This window comes from Stegostoma tigrinum, chromosome 13 (assembly GCF_030684315.1).
Source record: "Stegostoma tigrinum isolate sSteTig4 chromosome 13, sSteTig4.hap1, whole genome shotgun sequence".
Lineage (NCBI taxonomy): Eukaryota > Metazoa > Chordata > Chondrichthyes > Orectolobiformes > Stegostomatidae > Stegostoma > Stegostoma tigrinum.
In genome coordinates, this window is record NC_081366.1 from 50047532 (window position 1) to 50071686 (window position 24155).

The following is a 24155-nucleotide window of genomic DNA, read 5'->3' on the forward strand; positions in this document are numbered from 1 at the left end:
GCCAGGCATATAGCTAGCTTGCTGCTCAGTTTGCCTTGTTATGCCCAAAATTGAAAGGAAAAAGCAATCAGCGTGCGTGTGAATGATCATTATTCAGCAACTACAGCTGGAGTGCAGTTAGTGTTGTTGGAAAATGAGCACATGCTGATGTAGGATGAGGACAAAGTCCATGGGTAGAATTTTACACCACAGTAAGCAAATCACACTAGAGGTAGGATGATACCAGCACACTGTCAGGCACCAGGAAATATTAGGGTTACATACCATAGTTCCTGCTTTCTGCAATCTTCTAAATCCAGTTCAACGTAAATGTACAGTAAGGTTCAAGCAGATTAATGATTGAAAATACTTAAATGGCATCTGCAAGAACTCACCTCACAAACAATCCTTGTTGGTGCTCATCTGGACTTTAAAAAATAAAATAAAGATATGGCAAACTAATAATCGCAGACATTTTCGCTTATTAAAATAACTAAATGTCTCCTGAATTCAAAGCAGCAGCATAATATGTTTATTTAAGGGAAAAGTGAATCATTAATGAAACAAGATAACAAGTTTATGAAAACATTTGCTGTTTCTGCTGCAAACAATATTTTTAAAACACTTTGATTTGGTTACTTGTGCTAGTAACCATCCTATCGCACATGCAGGAAATTGTACCTAAAACTCATCTCTTTTCCCTATACACAAACGCTGTAAAGTTTAAACACACACATCGGAATAATGCAGTGTTTCCCTGAAATTTGTATCTTCAATATTAACTGCTGATGATCTTTTAATGCCTGTTGTGTTATATGTTTTTTTAAGAATCCCTGTTGATCTCTGCCACTACAGTCTTCTCACCTCAACCAGGTGTCCACTATTGTATAAACGTAGAGTTGGTCAGGGATAAATTACAATATTTATAGTGGTTTTAGGTTTGAACCTCATGTGTAGTTTGCCAAATCTAATTTTGGACCTTGTACAAATCTATAATTCATTTTGGCTGCCTGTTATCGTCCATGAATTGACACTTACCCAGAGAACTGATTATCTATTAAAGTCGGTTTAATGATTACATAAATGGGCTTCAAGATAAAAAGAGGGTGAGAAAGGGACCTTGGCTGAAAATTAAAACTGATTTTTAAGGAATGGTATTTGGAATAGAAAACAGTAACACATTTACTTCAGGAATTTCAACAGCAGAGAATACATCACAGTTGGAGGTTTGGAGAACCAACTGAACTGAACAAAGTGACATGCTTATATAATCATTTTCCTCCCTTGGAGCAAAATGTTCCCCTTTTAAGGGCATGAAAGCAACCGCATTGATGCAATAAACTTCAAGCAATTATTGTGAGCAAATGATCTGGAAGAAATAATTATAAAAATTTGGAACTGTTACAGTGTTCCTTTCCTCTGTGTGTTTCCCCGCCCCCCCGCCCCCAACCCCCCAGCAGATCATCCCTAAACCAAGAAAAGTAAAAAATGCAACAGACAGATGACACTGGAATACTGTTGTCATTCTGAAGAGTGTTGAGGTAATTTGAAAGAGCCCCCAAAATGTGAGGTTAAATTTTCGAAATCTCAAACCTAAACGCAGTCCATCTCCAAAGAGTGCAACTTATACAGCTTTATGTAAAGGAATACATGGGGCATATGAAAGTACACTGCTGGTGGGTAGAATATTCATTTAAATATTTTACTGAGATTGCATGTCCCAGGTTTTATCTCTCTTCTAACTTTAACACGGTCCAGCTGATTTTCCTAGACCTCCAAAAATGAAGCAGAGAGGTGAGCATTGCTGTGTAGAAGAGGAAGTGATGTTTTTCAGCATGGGCTGTGGGCCAACAGAAGTGCAGTGTACCCTGCCTGATGCTTTAAGCAAACCTGCTTTCCTTCCTCTGATTGGACCACTGCCATGTGATTACTGCTTCCAATAGTTGTCATTGACTCCTGTGAAAACTAAGAACCAACTCCCACCACAACGAACCATAAATCTTTCCCTAAACATCAGAATATTAACATCCACGACCCTCACACTGTAATCTATATGGGTACTCTGCTAACTTAACTATTCAGGGCCTTAGCCTCTTGAGCAACATCATCTGTTTAACTCCGTAGCTCGTTAGTTACAGAGACCAGAGGTTAATCTTTGTCGTTGCTGATGTGCTTGCAGTTACTCCTGCAAGGAGATCTGCTGTCATGGTATACCATTCTATATTGTGTCATCCTCATACATCCATTGTTAATAAACTGCAACCACTATATGACCTAATCTTCCAGCTGTGCTTGAGTTGGCCTTTCTTTCTGATGCTCTCTACTTTTTCTTTTGGAAGACATTGCAGTAGCTTTTAAGCTCTGATCAAATGGCAGTAAAACTGAAAAATACATTTTGTTTTCTGGATGTCACTGTTTAGCAATTTTTGCCTTTGAAATATCAAGCATGTCTTCATTTATCCTCTGGACTTTGTATGTAATATTTAACGTACATTGTAGCATCCAAATTTTAAAGGTCTCTTATGAGAACTGTACTTGTTGACCATATAACATATCGCATATGTTTTTGAGGATTACTGGATAGTGGATAGGATATTGCATGTTATGAGTTTTCTCCATTAAAATTTTGAGTTTTCTTGTCAACACATTCTTCATCTTCATACAATTACTTTTGGCTATCTCTATTTCTATTCTCTGTTTCTTCTTAGCCAGTCAATATTCTATCCATCAACAATAAAACAAACTGCAAAAGTTCAACAGGTCTAGCAGCATATGTGAAGAGAAAGCAGAATTAGTGTTTCAAGTCCAGTGACCTGTTTTCAGAAAGTTCTTACTATGGAGACTTGTCAACTCATAGTTCCAACACTTTACACTGTGCTACTTCCCTGATATAATTATAATTATAATATAATTATAATTTTCTTCCTCTCTCCCTTTCAATTTCTGATTTACAGCTATTTCCGGAATGCTACTTGTATTCTCTTTCATAAAGACTGAATTAAAACATTTGTTCAATTTATCTGCTATCCCGTTATCCTTCATTACTAATTCCCCAGATTAATTTTCTAAAAGACCAACACTTACTTTGTAAAATCTTCCCTTTTTTAAAACCCTAAAGAAACTTTCAAAACCTGTTTTTCTCTGTTTGCTTAACTTTCTCTTATACTCCAAAATTTACCTCCTTCTTAATCTTTTGGTAATTATCTGCTTTTTTTGTACGTCCAGTCTTCTAACATGCCACCAATTGTTCTACAGTTATATGTCTTTTCTTTGAGTTTGACACAACCTTTGACTTTTTTACTTAACCACAAATGGTAATTTCATCTCTTAGTGCTTTTCCTATTATTTGGGATAAACTAATCTGCACTTTCTGGAATCTCCCCTAAGGTGTTTGCCAACGCTTCTCTATTGACCTATCCCTTAGCTTAAATTGCCAGTTCACTTTTGCTGGCTCTACTTTCGTGCTGTTGCATTTATGTCCCTCAAACTGTATAAAATTCAGTCATAGTCCCCCTAAGCTGTGCAGCTATGCATGATCCACACTAATTGAGGTATTGTCTTGCAGTTCCAGAAGTTCACTGCTGCACATGGGCCTTGAGATATGCAGGTGTTAATTTTCCAAAATTCTTTAGATAAGCTCTATTCGATTGGAAAGTAGCAAATATACCTCTCAGGGCAGAAAGAAAGAAACACTAGGCTACTTAGCTTGATATCTGTCACGAGGAAGGTGTTAGAATTGATCATTAAAGAGTTGTAGCTGGTCGTTTGAAAATCTCACAGTGATAGGTTTTCTGTACTGGTAAAATTTTGGACCAAAGGATGTGCAACAGGATATAGTTAGATTTAGTGATTATTGCCCCATTTTTGGCCAATGTGGGGAAGTAGGAAATTGTCCATTTTGGAAAGAAGAAATGCAGAAAATTATTTAAATGGAGCAAGACTGCAAAATGCTGCAGTACAGGGGATCTGGTTGTCAGTCTATATGAATCACAAAAAGTTAATATGCAATTGGATGAACTAATTGGGGAGACAAATGGAATGTTGGCCTTTATTGCAAGTGGGGTAGAATATAAAAGAGAATAAAATGTGAATCCACACATTGATGAGAGAACACCTTGAGTTCTGTGTACAGTTCTGTTGTCCATACCTATAGAGGTATGTACCTGCATTAGAAGTAGTTCAGACAAGGTACCCTGGACCGATTCTTGGGATGAAGGTAGTGGCTCATGGAGAAATATTGCACAGCTTGGGCCTCTACACATTGGCATTTAGAAGATTATTGAATGTATAAGATTCTGAAAAGGTTTGTTTGCTAGATGCTGATTTTTCCTTTTGGGGGAGAAGTGAGAACTAAGGGAACAGTTTAAAAATATTTAAAATGAAGATAAAGTTATTTTTTCAGAGGATTATCAGTCTTCAGAATTCTTTTCTGCAGAGAACTGAGGAGGTTGAGTCACTGAACATACTCACAGTCATAGATAATAAAATGTGAGGCTGGATGAACACAGCAGGCCAAGCAGCATCTGAGATGCTGCTTGGCCTGCTGTGTTCATCCAGCCTCACATTTTATTATCTTGGAATCTCCAGCATCTGCAGTTCCCATTATCTCTGATACTCACAGTCATAATTTTTGATTACAAACCTAGTCATTGATTAGGGGGAACAGACAGAAAACTGTAGATAATGCTCTAATTGGACCAGCAGCCACAATCGTACTAAATTATCGAGTCAGCTTAATGGGCTCAATGCTGTTATTTTTTATGATTTTATATGTCAAGAAGTATTTTTTGCAGTACTCATAGGAGTAATGCTAAATTATCAGCTCACCTAAGGTGGGGAAGGGCAGTTGGGATGAAGCTTATTTCCAGTTATTGCAAGCAAGATAAAAACAAAGAAAATTTTTTGGATTGAATTGATGCCTACTGGTCAACAAGGTCTCAAATGCCCCCGAGGTCACTATATGCTTCCTCTCTTTATACATGCACAAATTATTATCCAATATAATTCCCTCGCCTGTAGGCATTTAACCCCGATTTATATAGTTGATAGTCCTTGGGAGATAAATCTGGCTGTTTAAAAGATTAACCATGCATACTGCAGCATTAAAACTCCTCCCTTGCTGCACCATAATTCCTCCCTCCACCCCCAATAAGTACAATGCTAGCAACACAACCATATTACCATAAATTTTCGTGAATGCTCTCAGTGCTCCTTCAGCCAGTTTCTCTCCAGCAATTTCTATTTTGATTACCTTATCCTCTTCTATCCATCACACTACCCATTTAAAACTTACCTGTGCACCACTTTCCAAAACACACAAGATCTGCCTCACTGCACGTGCTTCCTCTTACAAATAGTTTAATCTGGCAACAGGATAAAGTAAAAAGTCTTCTGCTCCTCAAAAATTCACTTGCAGATTCCTAGCTCTTTCATGTTTGAGCTTCTTCCCTTACATTTATCTGTTAATGCTGACCTGCTCAATCATTTCTTCTCTGTATCTTTGATGCTGTAGCTGTCACAAAATTGAATGTGGTTTCCCTGCCAGTCACTCCCAGATGTACAGACCACAATTCCTTCTCTTAAGATAAAGGAATAGAGGTTGAAGTAAAGCTGACATATAGCTGGTTATATGAGTTATATTATTATTATATTGTATTATATGAGTATTAATTGCTCAGCAGCTCCAAACCATCCTCCAATTTGTCCATCCTGGAACCCTCACCATAGTGCACCATCTCCATCCCACCTCTCCACCATGTCTTACCTTTAAGTTCTGAAGACTGGCCATATAATATTTTCCCCAAGCAGCTCTTAATCACTAAGCTCTCCTTCTTCATAACCATATTAGTTGTTATCATTTAGGATACCTGTTCAGTAGGCACCATCCCTCTCCCTTAATAACTAAAGTTACCATAAGCGTTCTCAAAATAATCGTCATTAACTCATGTATCCATCAACTCTTACTCTTGAGACACAGAATGTATCAAAGAAAAATAATCATCTACAGTCAAAAAGGTCAATTTAAACATTGTACACTGCATACCTCATCTCTACCTGTTCATCACCACATCAGGCCCCTTCACTGTCATTTGGTCAACACTCAAAGATCTTCTTGCTGGTCTACCAGCCAACAAAACAGAGTACCTAGTCATTATGACATTTCTGTTTGTTAGAGCTTGCTGCATGCAAATTAGTGTTTGCCTTTCCTACGTTGTGATAAAGTATGCATATACTTGGTCTCTCAGTTAACTGTATGTCTAGCGAGTTTTGAGAAGATTTGTAGCTCAGGTTGAGGTTCTAGATGTGAGTTTGCTCGCTGAGCTGGAAGGTTAGTTTTTAGATGTTTCATCACCATTCTAGGTAACATCTTCAGTGAGCCTCCGACGAAGCGCTGGTGTTATGTCCCGCTTTCTATTTATCTGTTTAGGATAAACATAAGGGACATAACACCAGCACTTCGTCAGAGGCTCACTGATGATGTTACCTAGAATGGTGACGAAACGCCTAAAAACTAACCTTCCAGCTCAGTGAGCAAACTCACATCCATAACTGTATGTCTAAATATTCTTGCTTTCAAATAAACAATCTATATTATGGTTCCACCAGTCTTTGTTCCGTAACATGTACATCCTTTAAAGGGAATGATGTAAATGTGAGTCTATATTGAAGTAATTCGTTGGCTATAAAGCTCTTTGAGAAATCTTAATGGTTTGAAGACACAAAATGAATGCCATTTCTTTCTTTGTTCTGACATACCTTGCAGGGGTTTCACTTCATTAAGTCTCCAGTATTAGCATACATTGTTGTTTGCTTCAGTTTTGAATTTTCTTCAGAGGTAGTTCAAACTGTCAGCTTCCACAATGATAAGAAGAGCAAAAATACTATGCATTAAGGGGTATCCTATGAGAGATTAGCTTAGGATTTAGAAAATTTGAAGTAGTAAAGTTGTTATGTTAATTTTCCTGGGATTTTAACAATTGTCTATTCGGAAATCAAAATTCACAAAAATACACCTGAAGTCGCAGGGAGTTTTTATTCATCTGCCGGAGTAACTTCATATTCCAAAGTCGGTGGATAACACTAAACTTAGAAGAACTGTAAACTGTGAGGAGGACAATTTGAAACTCCAAAAAGTCATTGACACAATGCTGGAGTTGGTGGAGTGGTGACAGATGACACAGAAATGTGTGAGGTAATGCACTTTGGTTAGAAGAACATTGAAAGACAATACAAAATAAGGGAAAAATTCTAAAGGAGGTGCAGGAGCAGAAGATCCTGGGTGCACATGTACACAAGTCATTGAAGGTGGCAGGACAGTTGAAGAGAGTTGTCAATAAAACATAAAGTGTTCTTGGCTTTACTAATGGGGCATAGAGTACAAAAGCAAAGAGGTGATGTTGAACTTGTACAAGACACTTGTTAAAGCTCAGCTGCAGTATTTTCACAGTTGTGGATGCCACATTGTAGGAATGATGTGAACGCATTGGAGAAAGTAATGAAGCAATTGACACCAGTGGTTCCAGGAATGAGGCACTTTAGTTATGAGGACAGATTGAAGAAGTTGAGACCGTTATTCTTGGAGAGAAGGAAGTTGGGGGGAGAATAAAATACATTGTCCCTTGCTGTGCATTTCTCGCATTGCCACCTTTGTGAATGTTTTCTTAATGTGTCCAAACATTTACTCTTTGTCCATGATACATCTTGCATCATGTCCCCTGCCTTTCCATGTGCCAGGAGCACAGCTTCAGCAGTCACGTGGCTGACCCAGCAAGACATGCCCTCCTCCACCTCTGAAGAAGAGGACACTGATGCCGTCCATTAGTCAGCATTTCTTCTAGCTTCAAGCTGGGTCCCGCTGGTGATGAGCAGATGTCAGAGGTTGCCTTTGACCTACAGTGCCAGCATCCCCTCCCATCCCAGAATTAACTTGGGCCTACGCACTTAGACTTTGAGAGATGGCCATTTCGTTAAACCACATGCAGAGATTTTGCCATGGCACATGATACAAGTGTGAGAATAATATAGCACAGTAACATACGCCAACATGGTCACCCCTTTGATTGGCTTGTAAGAATATAAAAAAGCCTGGCTTTGTGTCCGTACCAAAAGGCAAGCCAAGGTAAAAATACTGAGAGACTTTACGCTCCAGCTGAGGAGCAAAGTGCAAAAGGCAAGGATTTTCTGAGGATCAAAGTGAGTGCAAAGTAAATGAGTGCTAAGAGAATGAGAGGAACTTTGACATGCTCTTTGGTGGAATTCATGAGACGGATTTGCCCTGGTCTAGAAGTTTGAACAGAGCACAAGTTATCTTGGTAGCAGCATGGCAATGAAAGGTGTCATTCATTGCAACGTGCAGCATTGAAATGCAGAACCAAATTGTATGTGAACCAAAAACTGAAGTTGGTACGTATCGGATGCCCAAGATTGTGTGTGTGTGTGTGTGTGTGTGTGTGTGTGTGTGTGTGTGTGTGTGTGTGTGTGTGTGTGTGTGAGAGAGAGAGAGAGAGAGACCACTGCACATAGGCACGTATTTTGAGCATTTTCTGTTTGTTAATTTAGAAATGCGTTTGTGTGAATATAATCCCATTTCCCAGTAAATTGGTTATTGTTACAGTAAACTTCAGTAGTTAGCCCATATCCAATTGAGATGAATTTCTTTCAACTTATCAGCGTGTTGGTAAGCTGTATTACATATTTCATACACCTTTTAATAAGTCCAGCAATGGCCATTGAAAGGAATTAGTCCAGCTCCTTTCACATGAGTAATCTGCTGCCAGCTTTTTGATATTGTTAATGTGGTGATGGCTGAGATCATAGTCATTTACTTGTTGGCTTGTTTATAATTTAAGCGGAATGTGTAACTTGTTGCATATGAGCCTGGGCATATGTTCCTAATCTTTTATTGCATGTCTTTTGCATAAACTCTTTGACATTACAATTTTATTCAATACATGATTCAGTCTGTTATTGTTAGTTCCTGTGTTCCCTTTCTGTATTCATGAATGACTGGCGACCAGTACTATGCTGTTATTCATTACCTGTGCTTCATGCGGATCTGTGGAAAGCGCAGTTTCCAAATTTAACCAAACTGCATGATATCCAGTCAAACTTCATGTGACGTGTATGGGAGGACTGGTGAATGAGGATGCGGGGCACTTATCTAATGTCACCAGCAAGAGGTCTGAACAATTTTGATTGTTAGGCATCATTCAGGTTTCAGAGGTGGCCTGCCTGAATTGATTAATAGCTCACTGTTTTAGAATGTGGGCCACTTGCAGGACAACACCTACTCAAATTTACACAGTTAAGGTGAGGTACCATTTAATAGAGAAGTAATCTTTGACATAATGGTTTGATTTTGAGGCCTTATCTGCCAGAAATAATTCAGTGCTCCCTGTTATAAAAATGTCTAACTTCTACAGTATCATTTTCCAGGTTCTTGATATGGCCTCTTCTGATTGTCCAGTTTTCTTCAAAGCTGGTCATTACTAAAGCTCAGCTGTCTCTGTCTGACCCTATAAACAACCTGAAGCCACCATGAGCTGACCCCCTTCTTTGCTGACTCCTTTGAAACATGTGTTGTTTCCTGAAGCTTGTTCACCCATTGTTGCTTCTGTCAGTAAGGAGTGTCCGACATTGTCTGAGTTGCTAAGAAAAGGAAGAAAATCTCCGCAGTAGTAGCATGGCTAAAATGCAAAGCCACACAAAACCAAAAGCAAAGAATCAGCCAAAAAATAATTCACAAAGCAGCTATTTCAGCTGTTCAGACAGATACCAATTATCAGCATTAATACAGAACTCTGCATATTTAAGTATCACTGAAAGTGCCAGTTTTGGTTCCATACCATTTACTGGACAGGAACATCAGTGAACATTCTGCATGAAGGTGGCGTTGGGATAGGAACATTTCACGCATGCTTATTGAGACACTTACACCTTCATATTTGATTCTAGTCAACATAGAATTCTCTTGGAATTTGAAAACTGTTTGAAGAGCAATAGTGCAGGTACATTTACAGATGGGAATATCAGTTTGTGCGTAATTGATAAGTTTAATCATGTTTACATATTTTCAAAATGTCATGAGGTTGGTGTGTCCTTGAACAGCACAAGATCAACAGGACAAGATAAAACCAATGTGTCTAAAGTACACCAAGGTATGTTTAAAGTGCCAATCAAAAAAGCCTAATTTCAAAAGAACAGCATTGCAGGGCAATTGGGAGAATTTAAAGGGCCAGGATACAACTTCTAATGGTACCACTTGCAAAGGTATCTTGTATATTATTGCATTTAAGTGCATATGTTTGGGTGTATGTTTAAACTTATTTGATTCACTTTTTTTTTAATGCTTGGACCAGTCATCTGCTGGGGTCTCCTGTTATACTCTCTGTTCCCATGAATAACTGCAACAAAATCCTCAGATATGAGACCTTTATGTAAATTCCAATTAAAAGATACAGGTGTATGAATCATTGTAATTTTTAGGCGCTAACCAGCGCACCAGCAAGTGAGAGCATATATTTCCAAGAGGAAACATGTCCATATCAGTTTGGTAAAGGAAAGAGAAATAGATGTTCAAGATAATGCCAGAAGAGTGCGACAAGTCTAATGCCCTTTTAAATTTCTATTTCAAGTTGAAATTATCCCAAAAAATCAGCCCTAACCATGCTTAATAAACACTGCCTTTGAAACTGCCTGGCACTTAAAAGGAAAGTTGCTAAAATTTACTTAATTAAATATGAAACCTACATTTGAAGAACGACAGTCAAAACAGCCACCCTACCCACCTCCAATAATGACAACTGACACCTCTTCCAATCATTGTTATTCTTTCACAATGGGGACAACTCTCATTCTTTCTATATTTCTTCCCGCTCCCACTTGTACTGTCAATTTGGTGCCTTTCTTCCTTTGTGTTGGCTACACTATCACTCCCAACATTCAAACTTATCCCTGGACCATACATTGCCCAATGTCTTGACATCCCCCAACTTCTGATCATCCTCCAGCCTCATTGCCAACACACAGTTTCTGATCACCAAACAATCATCAGGCAGAAATGTTGAGAGGATGATACATCTCAGCCTCTTTCTGAGGTTCCTAGCATCATAAATGCCAGTCTTCAAACTAGATTTAATCCACATGATATCAAACAAAAAGTTTGATGCTATGGGTTCAGACAACATCTTGACTTCAATGTTGAAGATCGGAATATCGGAAATGGCTGTAGTACTGGCGAACCTCCTCCAGTACTTGCTGTGCTTGCTAAGAACTGCCCTTGAAACTACCTAGCACTGGTGAAAATTGCCCAGGTGGGTCCTTTCCACAAAAGGAAGGCAATTCCAACCTAGCCACATATTGGCCTTTCTGTCTATTTCTGGTAATTAACAGAGACACAAAGCATCATCAACCATGACAACTAGAGACACTTACCAATAATCTGCTCAATTTTACTCTCTGCTGGTTGTAGGCATACCTAGTATAAAGGAAGATTGTTGTGATTGCCAGGTGTTAATCATCTCAGTCACAGGACGTTGTGACAGGCATTCCATGGGGCAGTTTCCCAGGTGCTACCGTTTTAATTTTCTCCATCATTGGGGCCAGAATTGAAGCTGTTTAGTGGTGATTACATCGTATTCAGTACCATATGCAGTTACTCCAGTACTGCTGCAAGATGTGGACAACGTTAGATTTGGTCTGATAGGTGAGAAGTTGTATTCATGCCTTACAAGTGCCTTACAAAGACCATCTAATCATGTGCCTATGAAGTTTGTCAGCAATGACAATCCCTGAATCACCTATCAACCTCCTGGGAGTCATCACTGATCCGAAACCTATATGGAGAAGCCATAAAAAATATACATGAGCAATCAGAAGCTGGAAGTTCTGTGGCAAATAACTCACCATCTGACCTCCCTTCACCCTGTTCACCATGTGCAAGGCACAAGTCAGGGCCATAATAGAACACTGCTCCAAAAACACTCCACAGTAACACCATCCAGGACAAGGATGCCTATTGTTTGGTACCCCAACCAGCACCTTACATTTTCACTCCCTATCCCAGCCCACACACAGTAGTAGCAAGATACTCTACGGCAATAGACCAAGTCTCCTTCAACAGCATCTTCCAACCCTGCAACCATTATCAACTAGAGGACAAGGGCAGTGTTAGAATATTAACCCCCAACTGCATTTTCTCTGCCAGGTCAGACATCATCCTGCTTCAGAATTATATCACTGTTCTTTCACAGTTGCTGGTTCAAAATCTGGAACTCCCTTCCAAACAGTACTATGGATGTACCTACACCATATGTAGTGCAGCAGTTCAAGAAGGCAGCTCATCACCATCTTCTTAAGGCTAATTCTGGATGTGCAACAAATGCTGACCTTGCCAACAGTGTTCATGTTCTGTGAATAAATAAAAAAAGTCGAAACAGAATTCGTTGAAATATTGCTGGTGTGACATATTAAAGATAGAGCCAAAACAAGCAAATATACAGGAAACCATAATGCCTACTTAAACAAATGTGTCCCGAAAAATAAGATAATGAGAAAGCTTATTGCAAAGAATTCAGTTCATTTCTAAGAATAGATTTGTGCTTATTTTTCTGATCTTTTATAACAACTCCCAATGTTATGAAAATGAACAATGCATGAGTGTTAATTAAAATGTTTATAGGCATATTCTTTTTGATGAAATAATTTGGTGTCAGACTATTTCAAAATTTTTTCCATTCATGCTTTTTTGCCTGTGATATCAAAAGGAAGATGAACTAATATACGTAATCCCTTTTGCATTTGTTGTAAAATGATTAAAATTCTGATTCCACCATCTGCCAAAAATAACTAATTATTTTTAAAAGCCAGCATTCATAATTTAGTTGATGTCAAGTAGGTTGATGATAGCAGTGTTACCATTGGAAAAGTTTCCCTGGTTAAAGATAAGAATTATTTGCCAGAGTTTCCACTACTGATCATAATCCTGTGATTCTCCCTACAGTGGTTCTTAAACTGAATGATGAAAAGAAACAGTAGTTCTGCAATTATCATTCATGAGGAGTGAACATTTTGAGTGAGGTACCAGTTGGCAGCCATCTCTAGTGGACTAGCTCATAAGCATGAATCAGACACATCAGAAGAGGAGAGATGAAAATTAAAGTCTTTTGGTCAAAAATGAATCAGATTTAAAGAAGATTTGCACTTATGTTATCCCAGCAGGATCATCAACTTGAATGTCATGGGACTAAAGAAATGCAATGACTCACTTCAACTGCTAGAATAGTGGGAATTATTTCCTAAAATAACTTCATTAATGGGTTGTTACCTTGATTCTGAAAATGTGAATAAACACCCTACACAGGAAGGCAACATTGCTAGGAATGATTTAAGTTCATTGTATATCGTAAAAAAAATGTTGAAAATGCTTCTATGTAAAATCAAAAGAACTGTGGATGCTGGAAATCTGAAACAAAAATGGTGTTCTGTAGAAGGGTCACTCGACCCAAAACATTTACTCTGATTCCTCTCCACAGATCATGCCGGCCATGCTGAGATTTTCCAGCAATTTAACAAAATGTGAAGCTGGATGAACACAGCAGGCCAAGCAGCATCTGAGGAGCACAAAAGCTGACGTTTCGGGCCTAGCCCCTTCATCAGAGAGGGGGAAGGGAAGAGGATTCTGAAATAAATAGGGAGAGACGGGGAGGTGGACCGAAGATGGATAGAGGAGAAGATAGGTGGAGAGGACAGTATAGGTGGGGAGGTAAGGAGGGGATAGGTCAGTCTGGGAAGGACGGACAGGTCATGGAGGCGGGATGAGGTTAGTAGGTGGGAAATGGAGGTGCGGCTTGAGGTGGGAGGAGGGGATAGGTGAAAGGAAGAACAGGTTAGGGAGGCGGGGATGAGCTGGGCTGGTTTTGGGATGCAGTGGGGGAGAGGGAGATTTTGAAGCTAGTTAAGGTAGCTGTAATTCTGGTGACTTCCAGAGGAGGCCAAGATGGATCTCCTTTTGATAGTTGTAACTGAAGATTGTTGAAAATGCTTCAGCCTTATCTTTTCCACTGTGCTTTGGCTTCCTAATTAGTTAGGATGGAATATTTGTAAAGTTCTCCTCCAATGAATTGTTTAATTGACTGCCATCAATCACAACTGGATGTGGCAGGACTCCAGAGTTTAAAACTGAACTGTCTCATGTGGTACCACTTAGCTCCATGTATTATCCACAGAAGTAGGCCTGTGTTATAACCTCACCTGGCCCTTAGCTCATTTTTATGTCTGCTTGGTGCAGCTCCTGTTATGCCGTCCCACAGTCTTCATTGAACTAGCATTGGATCCCCTAACTTGGGGATAATGTTAGAGTCTGGTATTTTCTAAGCAAAAAGTTACAGTTCTGCTAATGATACCCACAGGGCTTCATTGATGTCCAGTCTTGAGTTGCTACAACTGTTCAATCTTTACCCCATCTAGTGTGGTGGCTCTGCCAGACAACACAATAGAGGTATCCTTAATGTGATGGCAGGATTATGTCTCTATAATGACTGCATGTGGTTACTCCATTCTGATACTGTCACAGTGAAGATGAATTCAAGTAGGTTTTTCCCTGTACACGTTCCACAGGCCAAATTTGACAACTGTGTCCTTCAGATATCAGTCAGCTTGGTCAGTAATGGTACTACTTATCCACTGTTCATGATCAACATTGAAGTCTCCTCTCCAGAGCACATGCATTGCTTTGCAACTCTTATAGGATTCTTGAGTTTCATTCATCATGAGGACAACTGTGTTATCAGCTGAGCAGGAAGTGATAAGTGAAAATCGGCAGGATTTTTCCTGGCTAATATTTGACCTGGTGATATGAGATTTCATGGGACCCAAATCAATGTTGAGGACTCCAGATGTTGGTAAGAAGGGCATTGCAGGGTCAACAGAACTATTTGTGACATTGTTGTTTCTAGTGCCTTGCTCAGCACCAGATGATCTGTCTGTTCATTTCTTTTATCAGGCTTTGTGGCAGCTAGGTACATCTGGCTTACTAAGCCAATTCAGAGAACAGTTAAGAACTAACCATGTTGCCGTGAATCTGAAGTAATGTATAGGATAACTGATTTTACTTCCCTGAAGGACACTGGTGAACCAGATAGGGTTTCCCGACAGTTACAGTTAAAACCAAACTAGCTTTTAATTACAAATTCATTGGTTAAATTCAAGGTTCACCATCTGCTGTCTGAGATCCAAGTCCATATCCAAAGTAATATAGCCCAGCCTTCTGAATTCCAAATCCAGTGACAACATCACAATGCTACTGCCTCAGGTTTTGAGGTGTCAGGAGTTGAGTTACACTCCGCAGAATTCCACATTGCCAGGAAGATTCCAGCTTACAGTTGCACTACAACAGCTGGGCTAGGGGTATCCCTATTTCTGAACAGTAAGTCTTCAGCACCAAGTCAAGATGTTGTCAGTGCCTATAACCTTTGTTTTTACCAATGATGCCAACTGTTATTAAAGTCATGTTGAATTAATTGAATTAGCTGAAGACAGACATCTATATTCTGTACTGGACAGTTATCAGGCTCCAGTCAGAAGTAAAGAACATACAGGTGATAATGGGAACTGCAGATGCTGGAGAATCCAAGATAATAAAATGTGAGGCTGGATGAACACAGCAGGCCCAGCAGCATCTCAGGAGCACAAAAGCTGACGTTTCGGGCCTAGACCCTTCATCAGATGAAGGGTCTAGGCCCGAAACGTCAGCTTTTGTGCTCCTGAGATGCTGCTCGGCCTGCTGTGTTCATCCAGCCTCACATTTAATATATTATAAAGAACATACAAATTCACTTACTGCAATCCAACAGGGAGATTCTTATTTTTTTTTTCTGTAGCTGTGCACTCTGTAAGAACTCAAAACAAATCTGAACAAACCTGTAGCCTGACTGACAACTCATCTGTGTGACTCACCACTGCTCATGTGACATATCTCTTGAAGGGACCCTGTCCTAGCATAAAATAAATGATCTCTAATACATAGCAAACTGTGATGTTGGGGAGATCAGGAGAAGGCTTAGATGGATCATCCACTTGACACTTCTGGCTGAAACTAGTTCCAATAACGTCAGCCTTGTCATTTTCACTCATCTGCTATAATTGATGATGGGAATATTTATGGAATCTGTTCCTTCTTTTAATTCTTTAATTGTTTAATGATGTTTCACAAATGGTTGTAACAGCACTGTAGAGCTTTGATATGCTGTTTAGCATACTCGTAGTCCTGTGCTGGCACCACATTCTCAGGAATGCCTGATACTGCTCCCAGCTTTTTGCCCATAATCCTGAGTGAATCAGAGTTGGTTCCTTGGCTTGATGGCAATTGCACGATGCAGTATATGTTGGTACATAAAGTTTCAGATTGGGAGGAATACAATTCTATCAGGTAAGCCAACAATGCCTTGTTAATGTCAAATTTTAAGATAAGTTCAAGTCGTTTGAATCTATTGCAGTTAGCATCATGATAGTGCCACACAATGCAATGGAAAGGCTCCCAACTGTAAAGATGGAATCTTATGCTCACACACGACTCTGTCATAGTCACTCATATCATTGCTACCATTGACTGATACATATGCATAAGATAAGGTCTTTGAATCATTAATGATGTTATATTAATGCAGTTGTTGTTGCAGATGATACAGAAAATTACAACAGTCATAAAATTAGTGTATGGCGTGGCATGATCAAATGTAGATGAACAATTGAATTAATCCCTTAGCACCCCTTCACTATGGAAAACTGCAAAGTCAAAACTATTTTTCTTATTCAGTTATCTGTTTCATTAGTCACGGTTTCTACCTAGAATGTGCCAAAACAACACCTTAGTTGATTAAGGCCCATCGTTCATATGCAGTGTGCAATCCTACATGATATGAGTATACATTTGCTTGCCAAGGATCTTGAATAAAGCGTGCAAATAAATATTTTGTGCTTAATACAGTAGATTTAATTTATTAACATTTTGATTACATTAAGGTTTGCTTTTGTTAGTGCATGCAGTTGCTTAGATACCATTGCTTCTTGCAGGTTATTGATTCTGGAAAATGAGCAGCTCCTACAGTGAGTCTCAACTAAAGAAAATCCTGATTGCTACTTCTATTGCATGGATGACAATGGACTGCCCCTGATTGTGAAAAATTTCCTTAACAATTTTAAAGTTGCATGAGGATTTGGAAGCATCAGAATGCTTATGTTCTTGTGCACCACCTTAAACAACATACTTTGATGTGCAATACAATTCTCCAAGCATGTCTTTTATAAACAGTTCAGTTCATCATATAAATACAAGTAAAGAAAGAATTGATTCTCCAAAAGCGCACTCTGAATTTTCTCTTTATCACTTCATTTAGTGGCTTAGCCCCTCTTTTATCCAATCCCTCAAACAATCCATCCCATTTTCAGCAACAGCTTTTCTCCACAGCCATAGCTAGCAGCCACCTACTCCCACTTTGAGTTCCTAGACTTAGATGACTTTGGAATTGATCATACAGCCACACCTCACTCTTACCACCAAATGTCATTCACTACGATCTACAATATGAAACAGAAATAAAAGGACACCAAATAAAAACAGTGACAAATACATTTTGTACGTAAAAACATGATTAACTGAAGTGATTTTTTCCACCATCCATAAATGTAACCGCTAATGAAATGCCGCCATTTGTTGTTAAATGTTGTGGTTCAAGAACATTTACTACGACAGCCTGGTGTGTGTATCAACAATAATACCTATGTTACTTCAAATTTATATGTTGAAGGAAGGAAGGGAGTCATGATTCTACTGATTACATGCCAAAGAATATAAATATTTGCAGCAATGAGAGGTTCACTTATGTCTTTCAGAACATTGGACGAGCTGCTGGAAAAGATGGCTTTCCCATTTTGTTTTCAGGGTTTCTCAAAAGATTCCTAGAAGGAACTATCAAGACTCAAACTGCTAAACATTTGATGATTTCTTTTAGAGACCAACGTGTAACTTGTTACTTAAACAAAATCCCTTCTTGGTCAAAACTGTTGTTAGTTATGGATCTTAAATTTAGCTGAAATGGCACTGTCGTTGGCATGCAAGTCTCCCATCAAGGATATCAGGTCTATACTGAAGACAAATGATGCTATGGTAGAAGGATCCAGTTTCACAGTGCTGTATCATACTTTGCATTTTCAGTCTATACTCATACAGATATAATTGAATTCTTGACTTGTTCACTTTTCTGGGGTATCAAAATAAAACATAATGATCTGATTAGAAAAGCATGAGAATGTTATCTGTATGAATTGGAAATGTTTGGTATCGTTGCACTAGCAATGCAGTGTTTAGTTTTTGAATAATGAGATGCCGAGATGGTAGTATGAATAGAAGTTTAACAAGCGTTAATTAGAACCAGTTAGTTATATGCTTTAGCTTTATCTCAGCTCACTATTCCTCTGAAAGTATCAGCAATTCCCACATAGTGCATTAGGTTTGGTTATTTTCCATCATTCACTATTTTCAACAAAAATGTGGATGCAAGTTAGAAGTCTTCATTCTGTGATTTCACTACTCCTTCCAGTCACATGAAGTCTTTAACTTCTCCCACCTTATCCCATGACCTCGAACTCTTTTACTTCCTTGGCATCTCAGACTTCACCCACTTTCCCGCTCAGTCCTTGATTCTCGCAAAGCCTACAATATTTGATTTCCCTACCATACTCTTCGACTGATTGGCTGTAGGGCAACAAACTGCTGAAATTGTTTAAAAGGAGCCCAGCTTGAGATTCTAGATTTTCAATTCAGAATGTAACAACCACCCAACAACACCCACCGCCCCTCCCAACTCACACACCCCACACTCCACTTCTCCTCATAGCCCCAAGCAAATATCAGGGTTACCAACTCTGTCCCCTCACAGCCTTGACCTGCTAAGTGTTTCCAGCATTTTCTGTTTTTATTTCAGATCTCCAGCAATCACAGTACATTGTTTTTGCTAGTATCATAGCACCGGCATCCACTTTCCTCTTACATAACGTACAGTACAAACCAGGTCATTCAGCCCATCAGGTCTATGCTATGGCTTATGTTCCATATGGGCCTAGTCCAAGTCATGTTCACCACATTATTTTCAACATTCCTGGAAAGTGTCAATCAACCCACACACTCCCATGTGCCTGGGAATGCTGCTACTGCTTTGCCAAGATCTCAGGAAAAAGCATTTTTCATGTTTCTACCACACTTCCAAGAAAGTTACGGTGAACAAATCTTTACAGAGTGTCATCCGATTTTTGTTATTTCCTGCTTACCCTGGGGTTGCATTTCCTTACAAAATTAGGCAATAATTTTGTTTTTCAGATTAATCACTTTCCTAATTACATTTTATGATGCTTGTTGTAAGCTTCTTGCAGTATGGACTCGTTTGCTTATACTTCATCAGTGCTCTACTTCATTAAATAACATTATACCATGAGACGATGGCAGCATGAGTATTTTCTATTTTCATTGGGTATTTTTATTAACAATCATGTGTGATCTGCTTGTTTAGATTAGAAAATAATTCTGTTTTAAACATAACTGATGAGAACTTTTTTAATTGTACAACTTTGAAATGTATGAATTTGTGTTTTACTGAGATTTCTGCGTTAATTCAGAATTTCATAGATAGATGACTAATTGATCAATAATGTTCAAAAATCTGGCCACAAAATCATACAGGCAAAACACACCCTTACTAAGAATAGAAGTTTGAGAGTTGAGACAACTGAAGAACAGCCTTGTTTTCACGCCATTTGGAGAATGCATTGTTTTAATACTTGGCTCTGTGATATTTCTGAAGTGGTAGAGTAGAAATAACTGTTTTTCATCCTGACAGCTTCTAAAATTAGCTAAATAATGATTTTGTACCTAAAAGGTCAACCATTCTCATAGAATGCTTTTGTTTAGGAAAGCAAACCCACCCTTTACAGGCTAGAGGCCAAGAAGAAATGCCTTTTTTAATCTACTGAGCACATTTGACTTGTCAACCAACTGAAACCATCATTTTGTTTGCTGATTAACATGTATATCCAAGAAACTAAAAGAAAAATAATCAGGTTTCATACAGCTTTTGATAAATACTTGTTTTGTCATATCCATATGACAAAATGAGCTTGACTGTTTTTAACCACGATGGCAAAGTCACAAATGGTAAATTCTGAATCAGTATTTAGCAGCTCCCAGCTACCACTTCAAACTAGCTGTTGGAAAACTGCAACAGAAATATTCCTTGACAAAGAGTGCCAACCCTCTTAACCAAATAAACGGTTTTGTGGTGTGGTTTGGACACTGCATCGGGGAAAGGTTTTTGGGGTTGTATGGTCTGGACATCAGGTTGGGAGAATGGTAGGAGGAAGGACTGCCACTCAATACCTAATATCACGCAAGACCTTAAGTTCTTGTTCGTGCCCTCTCACTGTGGTGTGCAGACCAAGAAGATCTTACTTATGCTTTCAGTATCTCAGAAGGCTGTCCTTTTCCCAAACAAGGCTATTGGAGAAATATTCAAATTGTGCCTAAGATCTACTACGCACTTCATCCAAGAGAACAAACTTTTCTACAACAACCAATGTCACTTCTCCCATCCGTTTCTTGATTACTACGTATTTGCAAGTGACAGCTCATGACCTTTTCCACATTAGGCAGCTGTTCACTACAGCATTGAAAATGTCACTGGAGATCTATTTTAAAACATTTTAATTCATTTTCCTTTACTATGGAAGCCAACAAGCAATGAGAGACAGAACTATGGCATTTTACAGGCTGGCTAAGTTCCCAGAGGGAAAGGAGCAAAAGGAAGGAATGGCTTGCATTTGTATAGCACTTTTCACAACCACTGGATGGCTCAAATTTCATTGCAGACAGTGATTAGCTTCCAGCAGTTTTTTTTTCTTGTAATTTCAAAGAATTCCTAGCCTATCTTTTCCCATGGAGTTGTCGGTGTGGCACCATGTTTATTATCACTCATGAAGGAGACTGTGATGTCATTTCCATACCTTGTAACCCTTTGGTGCTAATGCAAGACAATTACCTTCAGGAGTCACTTTGGTAGTGTTCCCGCCTCCAAATCAGTTCAAGTCCCTGTGCAGGAATTTGATTACATGACCTAAATTGAAACTCCATGAGAGATACAGTTTTTCAGAGGAGGCATTAAACCTAGATTCCACTTCCTGCTCAGGTGACTGTAAAATATTGTACTGCAACAGTGCAAAGAAGAACAGGGGAGCTTTGCCCTCTCTCTTGATGACTATTTATTCATTAAATTTGACGTCACTCTCTGAAGAGACAATGGCATTTGTGCCCATTCCTTGCAACCCTCTGATGCTAGTATAACAATAAAGGGGCTTGGGGTCAAATGTCATCTTGGCTCAGTGATATAAGATCTGGAAATGGTTTCAGCACCCTCCACCTCTTAGAGAATGGTAATGTTCCTCTCTTCCACTACCAGATCTTTATGTACGCTGACGCTCTGTATCTTGTCTTTTCTTTTGACTCATAGTCTACTTTTCCTCAAATGGATCTGTTTGTGCACTGTTTTTTTTCTTTTACTTAAGATACCTTGAACTGTTGATAGCAGCTTCCTGACTGCAAGCACCTTTCCCTGCAAAACTTTACACATGAAATGAAACACCAAAGTTTCTGTTTAGCTTTGTTGAATAACATTTCTGCTTGAAGAAGTGGTTGTAGAAAAAACAGAGTAAGGCATTAAAAGTTGTGAGAAAGTTTGTAGAGTTGTATCTGCGAAGAGCATTTCCAGCATTTACCAACTTCCCGTTCCCACTTTGCCTCCAACCTTCCCTTTGTTCTCATTCTTTTCTGCCTGTTTGATCATATTTTTCAGCATTTTACACTCAGAATTTTCTTGATCGTTGTTACTCTTTAGTTGTATTTTTGTTAAACGGGTTGTAATGTATTTCTTTCCTTTGGATGGAGAGGGCATGATCGAAGCATAAACACCTTCCTTCATATCGGCAAAGGTTTCAAACCAAACCTGGTTGTAATGCCAACCAAAAATGGAGTTTATGTCAAAGTCCATTCGTACTGAATGAATATTCAAGACCTTCATAATCATATCCCTCATATTTGCCTGAATTGCAGCACATAGCTGCTTGGGAGAAACCCAGCACCAAAATCTTATTTGTGCCTTCTCAAGGTGGACAAAATTTGGAAATCAGGAAATGAATTACTCTACACAGAATTCTGAGCTTCTGGCCAGCTCTTGAACCCACAATAATTATGAAGTTGTTCAGTAAAGTTTCCGATCAACAGTGGCCCTTGGGATGTGGGTGATGGGGAACACAATGATGACAATGTTGTTAAGTGTCAAGGGAGGTAGCTTAATAGTTTCTTGTTGGAAATGGATTTTGCCTGGAAGTTGAGTGCTTTATTTTATATTTTCTGAAATCTTTGGAACTCAGTATATTCATTGAATGACCCATTCGCCTTAGTCATCTGTCAATTATTGTATTTTTTCCAGGACAAAAATGTACCCTTTTCTACAAGTAGTATATTTTAGCAAGCGTATTCTCATATTTGAGAGAAATAGCCTTCCCTGCCTTACTATGATTCTAATTAATCTATATACAAGTGAAAACTCATACATCCAAAAAGACTACATAAGCAAGGTTTAGGATAATAGACATATTCCAGGATGAGCCAGTTCATTCAGGCCAGCTGATAGAAAGTTTGGTGGAAAAAGTATTGTGTGACACCAGATATTGGTGTGAGTTTGAGTTTATTAGTTGAAACTACTGCAGGATACAACTGTAAGTATCCTATTAAGTGTCAGCAATAATCAAAATTATGCGATTGTTTCAGTCAACAAAGCATTGTATGAAACAAGTGCAGAGCAAAAGATTATTTTCAAGTCATCATGCTGACCCAAATTGATTATGGTTTTTATGGTCTGAAGTTCAAATTGGGTTCAAGAAGATATCATTTGACATTTATATCAGCGAAAAGTGGAGCAGCTTTAAAAGCACACCAATGTTTGTTTACATCATTTCATGTTTGTTGTACCAGATTTAGAACAAAAATACAAATGGTATTAATGCCATCTAATAAGAAGGCTTTTGTAAAAGGAGCACTCAGATTCCCTTTGAAATGAATGGAAGGAGAGATCTGGGAGGTGCTGCAGTCAGTGTTGGCATGATGGCACAGTGGGTAGGAGTATTGAAAACAGGATGCAGGGTGCTGCATGCATTCATTATTCAGTGAGCATTTCTCCACCTGCTGTAGAAAATTACTTCTCATTTTCTATTCAACTGAAATTAAATGAGCTTTTCACTGGACGCGTTTTTTTTTACAGTCTATTTTGGATTGAATTGCCTGTGGTTTTTAGTTATTCTTTTTTAAAAGTAACCACCTATCGTGCAACATTTTCTTCCAAAATCTGCACTATTAGGGTAAAAGTCCATGGCAGTCCATCCAGCAGACAGTGTCACCATGGTCATTGTCAATCATTGCCTGTTTATCAATACTCTAAGTGGCATGACTAAGAAGGTTCAAGTATTTTGTCTGCTCACCCTCCTGTCTGCTTTTGCCCCAGTCTCCGGTTCCTTCACTGAGTTTGTGATCAGGAATCTTGCAGCTTTTTGTAAAACATTTGATCTCATGTCAATGACAATTCAGGTTGTGGTTAGAACTCTGGCCTTTTGTCATGGAGATGAACTAATTGATTAGTGTCATAATATCACCTGCAAATTTTGTATTTATTTCAGTTATGGACAAATCCTGCATTCTTGATCAATACTGAAATAGTCATGGATACAGCATTGTATATCTCAATAGAATATTAAGTGCAAAATTTATAAAGACAAAGATTCACCAGGGATTTCTATATATAATGAAACTTCTTTGAGATTCCAAGAACTCTTATTAACTTCATTATAGAATGAACTCACAATGCAGCCCCCTTACATGGGTGTTTTACTCTTGGATATGTTTTAATGAAAGCGCTAATTTAGTAATGATGAAATAATAGATCTATTGTACTCCCACACTTGGATTATGTTGAATAATTGTTAACAATATATCACTATATAGTCAAGCAATTTGTTACTGTCTAACAATCTTTTTATACATTAAAATCTCAGCTTTTCAGAAGTGGGGTTATTGCGTACAG

General features: G+C 38.6%; 1 protein-coding gene and 1 long non-coding RNA gene across 3 annotated transcripts in view; one reads left to right on the plus strand and one right to left on the minus strand.

Moving 5' to 3' along the window:
• Window positions 1-24155, plus strand: part of neurl1b (neuralized E3 ubiquitin protein ligase 1B) — a 419935-nt gene that overhangs the window by 305760 nt on the left and 90020 nt on the right. The window lies entirely within an intron of this gene.
• LOC125458511 (uncharacterized) overlaps window positions 1-24155 on the minus strand; it is a 61737-nt gene that overhangs the window by 19171 nt on the left and 18411 nt on the right. Inside the window, exon 1 of one of the 2 annotated variants that reach the window (XR_007248829.2) lies at window positions 375-489. The exons of the other annotated variant lie outside the window; for it this stretch is intronic. This is a non-coding gene — a long non-coding RNA (uncharacterized LOC125458511). Of the gene's footprint in view, window positions 1-374; window positions 490-24155 lie in introns of those variants that run through there. 2 annotated transcript variants of the gene reach the window in all.